The sequence below is a fragment of the Odontesthes bonariensis genome, chromosome 3 (assembly GCF_027942865.1).
Source record: "Odontesthes bonariensis isolate fOdoBon6 chromosome 3, fOdoBon6.hap1, whole genome shotgun sequence".
In the NCBI taxonomy this organism is placed as follows: domain Eukaryota; kingdom Metazoa; phylum Chordata; class Actinopteri; order Atheriniformes; family Atherinopsidae; genus Odontesthes; species Odontesthes bonariensis.
Genome location: NC_134508.1, coordinates 5,645,538 through 5,659,321, shown reverse-complemented (window position 1 = coordinate 5,659,321; position 13,784 = coordinate 5,645,538). Strand labels below are relative to the sequence as shown.

General features: G+C 42.7%; 1 protein-coding gene across 2 annotated transcripts in view; it reads left to right on the top strand.

Moving 5' to 3' along the window:
* klhdc8a (kelch domain containing 8A) overlaps positions 1–13,784 on the top strand; it is a 68,335-nt gene that overhangs the window by 22,055 nt on the left and 32,496 nt on the right. The window lies entirely within an intron of this gene.

The following is a 13,784-nucleotide window of genomic DNA, read 5'->3' as shown; positions in this document are numbered from 1 at the left end:
AAAAGTTGCATAGTGCCGCTTTAATGGTAAGATACCAACACTCTATCTTTCTGTTGTGATTAATGCACAGAGATTGAGGAGCAAGCTGGCTGTGCTGTTGGACCATTCTGTTTTGTTAACACAAAAATCTGTTGTTTGTGTTCATTGTGGTTTGTTGTAAGCTGTCAATTAAACCTCTGTGTGGACCAAACCTCCTCACCCAGATCGATTGGTGAGGAGATTATCTGTTCACTTCCAAATGAGCTCATTTGCAGTATATGTTGCGATGTTAAAAGAATGGATTAACTAAAAGGTATTACAACAGATATTAGGACCGTCATGAGAACGAAATTGATGCCAAAATTCTTAATAGGTAATGGTACCTCAGTGTTATTCTGTTGGTTCACAGCTTTGGTTCAGTCATCTTTGTCCCGATGCCTAATGGGGGTTTTCGTTGGCCAGTCTGCTTTAATGTATCAAATGCTGGACATGCTAGACAGTATCAACTACAGGTGGAATGCTAGCTGAAAGTATATTTTAAGCAACTTGATGTTACGACCTGGGGGGGAGGGTCATACCAACGCTTATTCATGCTGAATGGGATGTTGAGTCTTAGGCAGAATGCCACCCTGTTACCCTTTCACATTGTTGGAGTGCATGATCACTGACTCTGTGTTTGATGGGCTTCACGCCAACCTCATTGTGTGTGTGTTGGCACTACAGAATGTATGATTTCCATTTTGGTTCCAATCAGTTCGAGGCGTGCTTCGGCCACGCGCCATCTGTTTTTCGCGTATGAGGAAAACTTCAGGGAAGCAGATTTCAACAAAAGCATCTAGCACAGCTCATATCATCACGAACACACCTTAGGCTGTCCATGTTTCATTGCCTACAGTGTGTAGGAAATATGTCATGGACTTCGAAGATATTGATTGAGATATAAAACTTATCTGTTGTGATGACAATTTTCTTGTTATTTTGGCAACTGCGTGTTGTTAATGGTGGAGTTTGTGGTTATATGACTAGGACTACTATATTCATAACAGAAACCTAATATAGGATATAATTGTGTTGATATATTGACAGAAATAATGGTCAGTTTTTGTTGGTACCGCCCTCTCCCTCCTTCATCAAGGGTTAAAAATGCCATGTGATGCTAGCTAGTTACAGCAGGTCAATTATTCGTTCTTCACTTTTTCTTATCATATCGACCATGAGTTAAACAACAATTTGTGTATTTATGCCCATTAGCAGGGCTGCACGGTGGTGTGGTGGCTTTGGAACAGTTGGCCGAGTCACTTGAGGATGCAGCACAGCGACAGAGGCAATGGAGACTGACAGAATAGCAGTGGGCACATTAATGAACATTGGGAGGTTGTAAATTTGCCCTAAAAAAGCCCTAACCCTGATCTGCCGATCTATATGTGAACAGTTCAAACTGATGATTCTTCTTTTGACATTCTCACTCACGGACCACAAAACAGAATATATGATGGATAGATAGATAGATAGATAGATAGATAGATAGATAGATACTTTATTAATCCCGAGGGAAATTTAAGGATCCAGTAGCTTATACAGAATACAAAAAACAACACAAGTGCAACACAACACACAACCACAGACAGCATACTAACATCACAGATCACAGTTCACATACACAAAACAAGGAATGAACAAAAACTGTACCAGAAGAGGAGTGGGATGCTTGTGTTGACTGTGCGGATAGTGCAAAAACAGAAACAAAGTGTGTCCATGATAAAGTGTGAGCAGTGCAAATGGGAGAGTGCATTACGATAGTCTGTGCAAATGGCTAATATAGCAAGTAGAGGAGGGTGTGTTGTTTGATTCACACAGTGAAGTCCATCTCGCTTTTCCTCTCCTTGCGTGTGGCATTGAACAGCTGAATGGCCCTGGGGACAAAGGACTTCCTCAGCCTGTCCGATGAGCATGCCAGTGACCGGAGTCTGTCACTGAAAATACTGCTCTAACTGTCCAAAGTTCTGTGCAGTGGGTGGTGAACATTGTCCAGGATGGTCAGCAGCCTGCTCAGTGTCCTTCTCTCTGCCACTGTGATGAGGCTGTCCAGCTCAGTGCCTGCGACAGCTCCTGCCTTTCTCACCAGCCTGTCCAGTTGCCCCGTGTCCCTCTTCTTTATGCTGCCTCCCCAGCACACCACAGCGTAAAAAAGGACACTGGCTACAACAGACTGATAGAACATGCACAGCAGTTTGTTGCAGACATTGAAGGACCTCAACCTCCTCAGGATGACCCTTCTTATAAATGTCTGTGTTGGTTGACCAGTCCAGTTTGTTGTCGATGTGGACTCCTAAGTATTTGTAGGTGTTGACCACCTCCACACTGACCCCCTCAATGAGGACTGGTGACAGAGGGGGCTGAGACCTCCTGAAATCCACCACCATCTCTTCGGTTTTTGCTGTGTTCAGTTGGAGGTGGTTGTGTCTGCACCACTTCACAAAGTCATCCACCAGGCTCCTGTACTCATGCTCCTGCCCCCCCCCTGATACACCCCACAATAGCAGTGTCATCAGAAAACTTCTGGATGTGGCATGACTCTGTATTGTAGGAGAAGTCTGATGTGTACAGGGTGAACAGGACTGGTGAGAGCACAGTCCCCTGTGGAGCGCCAGTGCTGCAGACCACAGTGTCAGAGAGGCAGTCTTTTAACCTGACAAACTGTGGTCTCTCTGTCAAGTAGTCCGTAATCCAGGATACCAGGTGGGCATTCACACCCATCTGCTCGAGCTTGTCTCTCAGTCTGAGGGGCTGGATGGTGTTAAAGGCACTGGAGAAATCACAGAACGTGATTCTCACAGCACCCTTCCCCTTGTCCAGATGAGAGTGTGCTCTGTGCAGAAGGTAGATGATGGCGTCGTCCACGCCCACTTTCTCCTGATAGGCGAACTGCAGCGGGTCTAGTGCATGGCGAACCTGTGGTCTGAGGATGTGCAGTAGCAGTCTCTCCATGGTCTTTGTGATGTGGGAGGTCAGCTCGACGGGCCTGTAGTCGTTCATTACGCTGGGCTGTGGCTTCTTCGGAACGGGGATGAGGCAGGATGTTTTCCACAGCTTTGGGACCTTCCCCAGTTGTAGGCTCAAGTTGTAGATGTGCTGCAGAGGCTCTCCCAGTTCAGCAGCACAAGCTCTCAGAAGTCTAGGACAGACTCCATCAGGGCCGGCTGCTTTCCTGGGGCGCAGTCTCTTCAGCTCTCCTGTGACCTGGCCCGCAGTGATGATTGGTGGTTGGTGGGGGCTGTTAGTGGTCCTCGGAGGGAGGGGTGTAAGTGTGGAGAGTGGCAACCTCCTGACTGCTGACGGGGGTGGTGCCTCATTGACTGTGGTCAGGGGGGGAGGGGGGAGGATGTAGTGGTGTCCAGAGTGCAGGTAACAGCAGCTAGTGGGGGAGGGGGAGGTGCTGGAGTAGGTGTAAAGCCTGGTTTATATTCGGTAACGCAAGACGCAACGCAAGACGCAACGCAAGACGCAAGCCGCAACGCAAGCCCTTGCGCGGTTGCAAGCCCTTGCGCGGTTGCAAGCCCCCCCTTGCGTGCTTGCGTGTGTCACCTCAATTTTCTAAACTTCACGCAAGACGCAAGCGCAAGCCACTGGCTGTGGTCGAAACCGCCTACTACTTGATCGATCTGACAGTATGCAGAGCGTTTACACACAGTGCACTTCGCTCCTGCCCGAGCCGAAATCAGCCGGCCTGAAAAGCTGATTTCCCTTAAGCTATAGGCTAAACTCTGTAAATATATAACTTTAGCAACATTTGAAACATTTTCAGGCGAGAAAGTAGTCGTTTAGACCCCCAAGGTGTTGAAAATCTGACAAAATACCGGCTATTTACAAGAAGAAGAAGAAGCATGAATCTATGGAAGAGAGACTTGCCAAAGAGCTCCTGGCGGTGAATTTCCTTTCATCGTAGTAGGCTTGTCATTGAAAAAACCCGCTACTCCACCTACTGTCCTGGCGGTGAATCGCCACGCAGCACACGCAACCGCCGACAAAGCAAAATGAAGTATAAACGTCTCGAGCCATTAACATACGCGCAAGACGCAAGCGCAAGGGCAGTTAAAAGAAGTATAACTCAGCCTTTAGACAGGCAGGGCTATCAAACCTGTTGAAGAACTGGTTGAGCTGGTTTGCTCTCACCACTGCAGCTTCTGCTCCACCTTCCTTCTGTATGTCTCCTTAGCCTCTTTCAGCCTGCTCTTGAGCTCTCCCTGTACGCGCTTCAGCTCCGCCTGGTCCCCCTTTTTAAATGCCATCTTCTTCAGGTTCAGAAGGTGTTTGACATCGCAGGTGATCCAGGGCTTGTTGTTTGTGAAGCAGCGTACTGTTCTAGTGGGAGCGACAATGTCCATACAGAAGTTAAGGTAGTCAGTAGTGCAATGTGTGACCCCTTCAATGTCCTCCCCAAAAGAGTCTTGCAGCACGCTCCAGTCAGTCTGCTCAAAGCAGTCCCTGAGGGCTTCTTCTCCCTCAGGAGACCAGCTCCTGAATGAGCGTGTGGTGGGCGGTTGTCTGCGCACTTTTGGAGTGTATTTAGGTTGAAGGAAAACCAGGTTGTGATCAGATTTCCCCACTGGAGGGAGTGGTGTGGCTCTGTATGCATCCTTAACGTTAGCATACAAAAGGTCAATAGTCCTGTCTTTCCTCGTTGGGCAATACACATACTGGTGAAAAGCAGGCAGGATTGAGTCCAGTGTGACATGATTAAAGTCACCAGAAATAGCGATAAAGGCATCGAGGTGTTGGGTTTGGAGCCTAGCGATCGCGGAGTGGATGACGTCACACGCGACTTCAGCAGAAGCTCGTGGAGGAATGTAAACACAAGCAACAATGGCGTGCGAGAACTCCCGTGGCACATAGTACGGTCGGAGGCAAACGGCTAACATTTCGATGTCTGGGCAACAGATGGTTTCTTTTACAGTCACATGCCCAGGGTTACACCATCTGCAGTTCACATAGAGTGCAAGACCCCCACCTTTCTGTTTGCCACTTAGCTTAGGATCTCTGTCCGCTCTCACCGTAGTAAATCCAGGTAGCTCCACGTTGTTGTCCGAGATGTTGCTGGTTAGCCAGGTCTCCGTGGAGCACAACAAGCTGCACTCTCTGTACAACTTCACGTTCTTCACCAGGGCAGCCAGCTCATCCGTCTTGTTGGCCAGCGAGTTTACATTCCCCATCACACACGAAGGAATAGCCGGTTTAAACCTCCACCGTTTTTCCAGGCGCCTCGCTTTCACCAACGCACCAGCACGGCAACCACGGTAGCGTCTCACCAGCTCCTCCGGTATGGGTTGAACTTTGCAGGCATGGCTCCCCGACCGTAGTGCAAGCAGCTGATCCCTTGTGTAAACAAGGTTCTTACTTTCCTGTTTCGCTCGGTTCGAAAACGTATCCATAGGATATAAAAATATCTACACTGCGCGTGTAGAAGCAGAAAAAGCAAACTGACTTAGGTAGACAAACAAACTTAGAAACGCTAAAAAGACTCGAGACACACGGAGCTACTTGGAGGGCTGCCACTCGCGTTGGCGCCAGTTGCCATGTGACATGTTGCAGGGCTTCCCATCCATCACAGATCTAGCCATGGTACACACCAAACAGTTTTTATTTGTTGCGTTTATTCAGAAAACTTAGAACAAAATCTTTTTATTACCTTCTTCCGTTAAACTTTTTTGCCACATCGGGACAGATGAGTAACGGGGAATCCGAGAATGTGTGAAATTTAGTCAGATTCCCTTACGTGTGCCTCTTTGGAAGAATAATGTTGAGTTTCTTCCCTGCAGGATTGATTAATAAGGGATAAACTAACACGGCACTGCAGATGGAGGCAGTTTAGTCATCTCAAATATTCCAGTTTGTTGTATCAAATGTTATTACTGGCAGGATTTGTGCCTTGGCTTCAGGTCAGCTTTTGCAATCTTAGTATTTGCATATTCATGCATCTGCTGTCTATGAGCGAAACGACCGACAGACTGGGTTTAGATGTTCCTCCAGTGCAACCTCTTTAGCGTGATTGATGTTTATTGTCATTCAAACTCGGAGGAAGGTTGAAAAGATACTTGTCAAAAATACACAATGTGACATTACCAATCACTTCATTATGTCTCATTTACAGGACGACGGCTTTCACTGGCCTCACATTTAGAGACAGTCGCTGCACAGAGTGAGGGTAGCTACACAACCTAATTAAAAGTTTCAAGTCGGAGGCCCGCTGATTGTAAATGACTTGAGATGATGCTGGTGGGCTTAATGTTGATCTCAAGCTGCTCAAGCAGTTAATTAAAAATAAATAAATAAATAAAAGATACGGCAAACTAAATTGGTTACAGATTGCAATTAATGCGTTCTGTGAGACGGGCTGGGCGAGAACTACCCTGCCTCGTTAGCAAGCGCTCGCCTGCTGGGGTCAGCCTATAGGAAAGCACCTCGCTTTGTTTCTTATGAAGCGTTTATTAACAGCAAACCAAGCGCTAAGCAATCATGTGCAAAAGATGTAAAGGAGAAAAACAGAAGAAGAAGAAACAAAAGCTGTGGCTCTTGAAGAAAAATCCCAACTGTTACTATAGCAACCTATCCATGCACAGTAACATAGGGGAGTTTTGTTTTTTTCAAAGGACAGTCCTTTTTATCTTCACGCTCCATCCTCCTCTGTCGGCGCGTTGATCAAAGGTGTGACAGGTAGAGAGAGAACAGCAATTAAACAGACAGAAACAGACTGTGGGGGGGGGGCACATGGTCAAAAAGATGTGTGAAGGATAAACTGCTGAGAGACTGTTGAATGATAATTGTCGCGTTTTTACTTAAACCCTTCTTCCTGTGACCTCAAAGCCCGCCTGACTCTGGCAGTGTTAGTGTTGTCACCCCAACCCGTGTGACACGGAGGGTTGTGATACGAGCTGCATCGAAGGCGACGTAGTCTGTGGTGTAGTCAGAATTAGCCTCGCAGCAAGGGCTTTATTCTGGATGCTTCCTCTCACATCAGTGAAGAGACTTCTGCCCCGATTCCATGCTGAAAGCCGTACGTAGGCAGGAGACGTGGGTTGCCCGCAGGAAAACAGAAGCTCCCAAGGAGTGACAGGAAAAAAAACAAAAACAAGAGAAATATCACAACAAGGAAGTAAACTGGAACATGAGAGATGCCAGATCACTGGGCTACAACTGCTTCTTGTGATGTCATGAAAGTATGCAGGAGGAAAAGATTCAGATTCAGTTGCACAAAGGCAAAGCGATGTTGTAGAAAAGGGGAAAGGTGGGCGACAGTGTTTATCAGGTCTTTTATATGAAGCGTGTCGGTTTATGTCACAGACTGCATTATGCAAAAGAACAATTCAGAATGAGCGCTGAGCAATTAGCGTTATTCTCGCATGGATGGCAGAGTTTAATGAGACACATGTTAACCTGCCGTACCTGTTTAAGATGGAGGTTAAACAAACGTAACAAAACAAATCACGTTTTACTGATGTAACAAGGACGATCGTGCATGTCATCAGAGGAGGTTCAACATAGGATGCTGCAAGTTAAATTTGATTTGTGACATATATTTGTCTTGGACTTTATTGTTGATTAGATAACTTATATTACAGATATATCCTCAGACACAGCCATGGTGCTTTTCCTATTTTATTATACCACAACCTGTCATTTGTCTTCAAATCTAGGCTAAATACCTACTTATTTAGGATTGCTTTTAATACCCAGTGGTATGATCACACTTTTATCTTATTCGATTTTGTTGTATTTTATTGCTTTCACTGTTCTTTTATTGTTTTTATTTGTTTTTACTTATTCTTCCCTTTATTTATTACCTGTTGTGAAGCACTTTGGTACATCGTAAGGATTGTCTGTAAAGGGCTGTATAAATAAAATACATTTACATTTACATTTAAATTAATATGTTTTGGAATTTTATGTTAGTTCAGACCGGACCCAGAAACGAGCTGAGGCGAGCAGGTAAAGATAAGTGGTTTATTCACAACGACTGGTGTCCTTAACTTGAGTCCGTTCAAAAATGAGGAAGGCGAGGACAGATCCGTGGTGGCACTATAACACTGGCTGAACTTCTCTGGTGGGTTCTGGGAGTGTCATGACAGCGGTGGCAGACACAGTGGCAGCTCCAGCTGAAGCAGGAAACTCTGTGTGGCTCGGTGTAGCGGGTAGACTGGCCTATAGCTCCAGTCGCAGGAGGACTTTCCAAAGAGAGGCAGAATAAAAACAAAGACAAGTTCTCGTAAACTTTAAAGCAGGGGTGTCAAACTGATCCTTGAAGGGCCGGTGTGGCTAAAGGTATCTGTTCCAACCCTGCAGCAGCACAGCTGGCTTGTTTCATTCAATCAACTGAACTGGCAAAACCTTTAGTGCAGACACACCGGCCCTTCATGGATCAGTTTGACACCCCTGCTTTAAAGGCACCAAGAAATCGCTAACTAGCGATTTGGCAACGAGGAGGTAGAAGACTGGAGATTAAAGAAACCGAGAGGGTTCTCTCCACCACAGGTGAGTAGAATTAGCAATCAGCACAGCAGCAGCCACCACCACGCCCAGCAGGAAGTCAAGGCGTCAGAGCATGAAAAGAAAGCACATTTACCAAAACTAAAGCAAAACAAAAACACAAACCCTGACAGAAACAAATATTAAAAGAATATAAAAATAATATAAAACAAAGCCAGAGCCAGAGGTGGCACTGTTTGGTTATTCTCGGTCTTTATCTACTCAAACCCTCTTTGTCCAGAACACCATTATGTATGGAACAATAATAGCAAAAGAGACTGATTTTGATGCACTGGAAATCAGAAATCATACCCATCTTCAAGACATGGCTGACAGACCTTACCTCTGTGTTGCACACGGAGAGAATAAGATACAGCATGATAAACAACCCCAAGAAGTTTTACCAGACTTGGCAGCCTTTTTTAGATCACCTAGCTAAGTACAATGATCATTAATAAGACCCATAATAGGCTGCTCACCTCTTCTTTAACAATTGGTCCATGTACATAGAGTACTAGGGATGCAATACGTTTGTCATTGCTTGAAGTGTACGCCCTTGTTCAGTTTGTGCTGTTGTTTTGCTAATTTTATCTTTATTTTTATTTTTTTTAATTATTTTTCTTTAAATTTATTTCTTTAATTTTTTATATTGGCATACTTATTTTTTGTTACTATTATTTATTTATTTTTTCTATTATCCTTATTTCTCTTGTATGTCCTACACGACTTGAAAAAGTCCTAATAAAAATACTGTGCAATATATATAGATAGATAAAACAGCTAACAACAACTTGTGCTTGTGTAAGTATTTACTACTTTGCTTTGAGGCCCTAAATTATAATCTGATACTTTCAGTTATCTTCTGAAATCTCATCATGATTAGTTCAGTTAGGTCCACGTGTGTGAAACCTAAGTATCACATGATATCAGTATATCCACACTTGTTGTAAAAGACCACAGAATCTGCCAGTAGTTCATGATGAAGTGGACTGCATAAAATATTAAGCACCATCACCATCGCTCACTTGGCTTCCACAAAAAAAACAGAGGCATTCAGTTGTGATGTTTAAAGTGAAGGTGAGGTGTTGAGATGCTGTGTTGAACAACAACAACAACAAAAAAAAAATCATGTAGATTGTAAGAAGCTACAAAACAGGCAAACTAATGAGGGAAGTAAATTTATTCACAAAACTTCCTTAAAAGTTTCCATATGTATTGTCATAGTAATTAATATTATTATGTAAGTGATTTAAGATGTTAAGTCACCATTGAACAATGCTCAAAACTAAACAAACGCTTTATATTTTTAGGGAAGCTAGCTTTTGCTGACATTAAAACTAGCCAAGAAGCTAATCTAATGTTTGTTTGCTAGCATAGATGTAAACATGAGGACAGAAAGGGGATTTTTTATGGTAAAGACTTGGTTTTAGAGTCAGGGTTAGGTTTATGGTGAGGGTTAAAGGTTAGGCATTAAGTTGTGATGTTTAAAGTGAGGGTGAGGTGTTGATATGCTGTGTTGAACAACAACAACAACAACATAAAAAAAATCATGTAGATTTTAGGAGGCTACAAAACAGGCAAACTAATGAGGGAAGTAAATTTATTCACAAAACTTCCTTAAAAGTTTACATATGTAATTAATATTTTTATGTAAGTGATTTAAGATGTTAAGTCACCATTAAATAATGTTCAAAACTTAACAAACGCTTTAATATTTTTAGGGAAGCTAGCTTTTGCTGACATTAAAACTAGCCAAGAAGCTAATCTAATATTTGTTTGCTAGCGTAGATGCACAATTTACAATAGATGTTAACACTGGCTAAATTGCCTATGTTGGTGACATTTTAGGATGTTTTAAGGACAGGCATTTTGTAATAGTAAGTTCCCTTTGCTGACATTTCTTTTGTCGGGAGTTAGTGTGCTCACATGCACTGGAGGATGAAATTCAGCTTGTACCATCACGAAACAAAGGCCACAATGAAGACCAACAGGCTAGGCACAAGTCCTGGATAAATACAGATTCAGGTTGGGTTATGAAATATCTAAAACTCGAATAAGACCTTGAAATTCTTACTGGAAAATTCAAATAACATAGCACCACAAGAAAGGGCAAACCACTAAAACTCATGTAGGCCTACCAGGCAAGAAATCAAATCAAATCAAATCAAATTTATTTGTATAGCACATTTCATGTACAAACAATTCAAAGTGCTTTACATAAAATAAAAGCATTGCAGCAGGGAGTGCAATGAAGGGTAATTATCACAACAGTAATTATAAGAACAAACTGTTTGGACTGTCTGTCAATAGGACCACTTGAAGCCCTACACTCTTCAATTAGTGAGACTAAAATGAGATTTTTGGTCAACAAGGAAATTGTTGCATATAGCTCTATCCCATCACTTCCCACGAGCACCATGCAACACTAACCCTTCTCTGCAGAATGGTAGTGGCAGCATCATGCTGTGGATATGCTTTTTTTATCCGGAGAACCAAGGAAAAATTTGTCAGAATTGAATGAATGATGGTTGGTGCCAAATATCGGCACTTAAAAAGAACTGGGGCTAGGAGTGTGCTGTTTCAGTAATACCAAAGTACTTTGAATGTCCCGGAATGGCCCAGTCACAGCTGAGACATTAATCCAACAGAGAATCTGTGGTTTGACTTAAAGATTTATCTACACCAGAGACACTCATTGCCCGGCTCCTCAAGCTTTAATTGGCGGCTCGCACTCGCATAGTAGCTTATAACAATATGGTAACTATAACAATAATTTTTTTCAAATAACATACAGCGAAAACTGCACAGTATTAGGTATTCTTATTAATTTTGCGTTTTTGTAGTATTAAGTATTTTTATTAAGTATTAATTAAGGCTTAATGGTGTTTCCTAAAGGGGGCTCTGTTAAACCTGGCAACGCAGCCCGCTTAAACCACCTCACACTTGACTGCAGTGCAGGCTAGCTCCTAGCCAGCACAATGGATCGTTTTTAATTAAAAAAGGGCAAAAACCAAACGAAAATCAGCATGAAGACGCCAGAGAGGGGATGAGAAGGCAAACACCGTGTGTACCGCGAGATGTAGGCACAATGGATCAGTTTTTAATTAAAAAAAAGGGCACAAAAACCATGCTCATCTTGAATGTCTCACTATGATTACAACAACAAACTACAAATACAACATGAAGAAAGTCAAGGACATGCAGGCCAGCTTCCGCTCATCCCAGTATTAAGGTAAATGTGGTCTGAATTGAAAATGTATTGGCTGTGTTGTTCCTTTTTTTGTGGGATGTTTTATATGTAGAAATGCATATTTGCAAAAGGGGACTTTAGTATGTTGTCGTAAAAGTGGCTCTTCCCTTGATTTTGCTCTGCCAATGTGGCTCTTGTGAAAAGAAAATAGTGAGTATCACTGCTCTACACCATCAAAAGCCATCAAGCTTGTAGGAGCTGAAGTGGTCGCATCTTGAGGGGAAAAAAAACATACATTCCAGTAGCTAGATGTGCGTAAATGTAATTGTTTTCCTACATGACGGGGACAAAAATCTGCCTGCACACAAACTAATGAGGACTAGTAAACATGGGGACAGAAAGGGGATTTATTTATATTTTTTTTATAGTAAAGACTTGGTTTTAGAGTCAGGGTTAGGTTTCTGGTGAGGGTTAAAGGTTAGGCATTCAGTTGTGAATTTAGATTTTAGGAGGCAACAAAACAAGCAAACTAATGAGGGAAGTAAATTTATTCACAAAACACCATGAACAGATATGATACATATACAGATATTTACTTTGAAATGAGCTTTTAATTTGCAGAACTTGAAGGGAGCATCTGTTCAGTGAAATAAACTTTGGTGTTTAGATTCTCATTTGTATTCCTCAGCATGCTGTTGTCATGTGACGCGGTTAATTGGGGTCATTGGGGACATGTCGCATATGAGGAAACATATGACGTGTGCATGATTGCATTTAGTGACCTCTTTTTGTGCAAGTCATCCCTCTCACTCTAATCTAATTTTTCTAACCATTCTGCTGTTAGCTGTCAAGTAAATGTCAATAAAAAAAAAAGAAGAAAAGCAAGTGTAAAGGTAAAAGCTAGCGTCTGCTTATACTTTCAGAGGCTCCACAAAATCGATTTCAAGTTTAGAGAAAACTAGAGCGTGAACATGATAAGAAATACCAACTGGTCTCACAAGCCGTTAAAAACATATTGTTTGCATAATTAAGAACTAAGTGAAAACGCATTGAAATGAGGTTCTCAAATATAATTCCTAGTTGGATCGTGAACAAAGCATGAAACTGAAGGATTTTCTTAACTGACAGAAAACCCACATCAGCCTCCTGAGTCCATCCCAGCTGAATTAAATGCTGTTCATTTCAGCTGTGGAAGGATCAGGATCTGTCTCAGGCGAGTGGAGGTACAGACACTGAATTCCATGTTAAAAGGGAGACTGAAACCAACATCACTGGGTGAGACACACAAGGTGTTCTCTGGTGTATCTACAGCTCATCCCCATAGCTCGTCATGCATGTGTAGTTCAGTGACCGTCTACTGAGCAGCGGAGGAAAAAAGAACAAAGAATTCATGTGCACTTTTTCCTTGGGGAAAGAATAGATTGAAATCATTCACCACTCATTTTAGGATCACTTTTGAAGTTTGAAGTAGTTTGGACATGTTCAATACAAAGGCAAAACAAAAGCAATAAAAAGGCAAATTCTCGCGTTTTTGAGTTTTTTCTTGTTGAATTGTTTGCAGAAGATGAGTAGAAAATACAGACCAGCTCAGGCTCCACAGTACTGAGCAACCCCTTCATTACTTTATATATTGCCATGAAAGTGGTAAATAGCTGTAGCTGTTATTGAAACATGTACAAAGATAAATGGAAATGCAGTGCAAGACAAAAATGGAATCTTTACAATTGTAACAAACTTGAAAGTCAGTGTTTGCTCTGAGCTCCTTTATTCTCCAACGCAGCCCAAACCCTCTCAGACAAGCTTTCTTGTCATTTCTTTAAATAGTCTTCAGGAATAGTTCTCCGGGTTTCTTGAAGGACATCCCAAAGCTCTTCTTTGGATGTTGGCTGCCTGTCAAGATGATCCCACACTGCTTCAATAAAGTTGAGGTCTCTTGGGAGTATTCATTCCTCTATTGTTACTGACTTTCACTCCAGATCTTGTGTTATTTGGCATACCCCAGCCTTTTTTCTTCCTGTGTTCCTTCCATTCTTCTGCTTAACTCAATCAGTTTGCTTCTCCAAAAGGCAGTGAAAAGTACAGCTCTTGTCCTTGC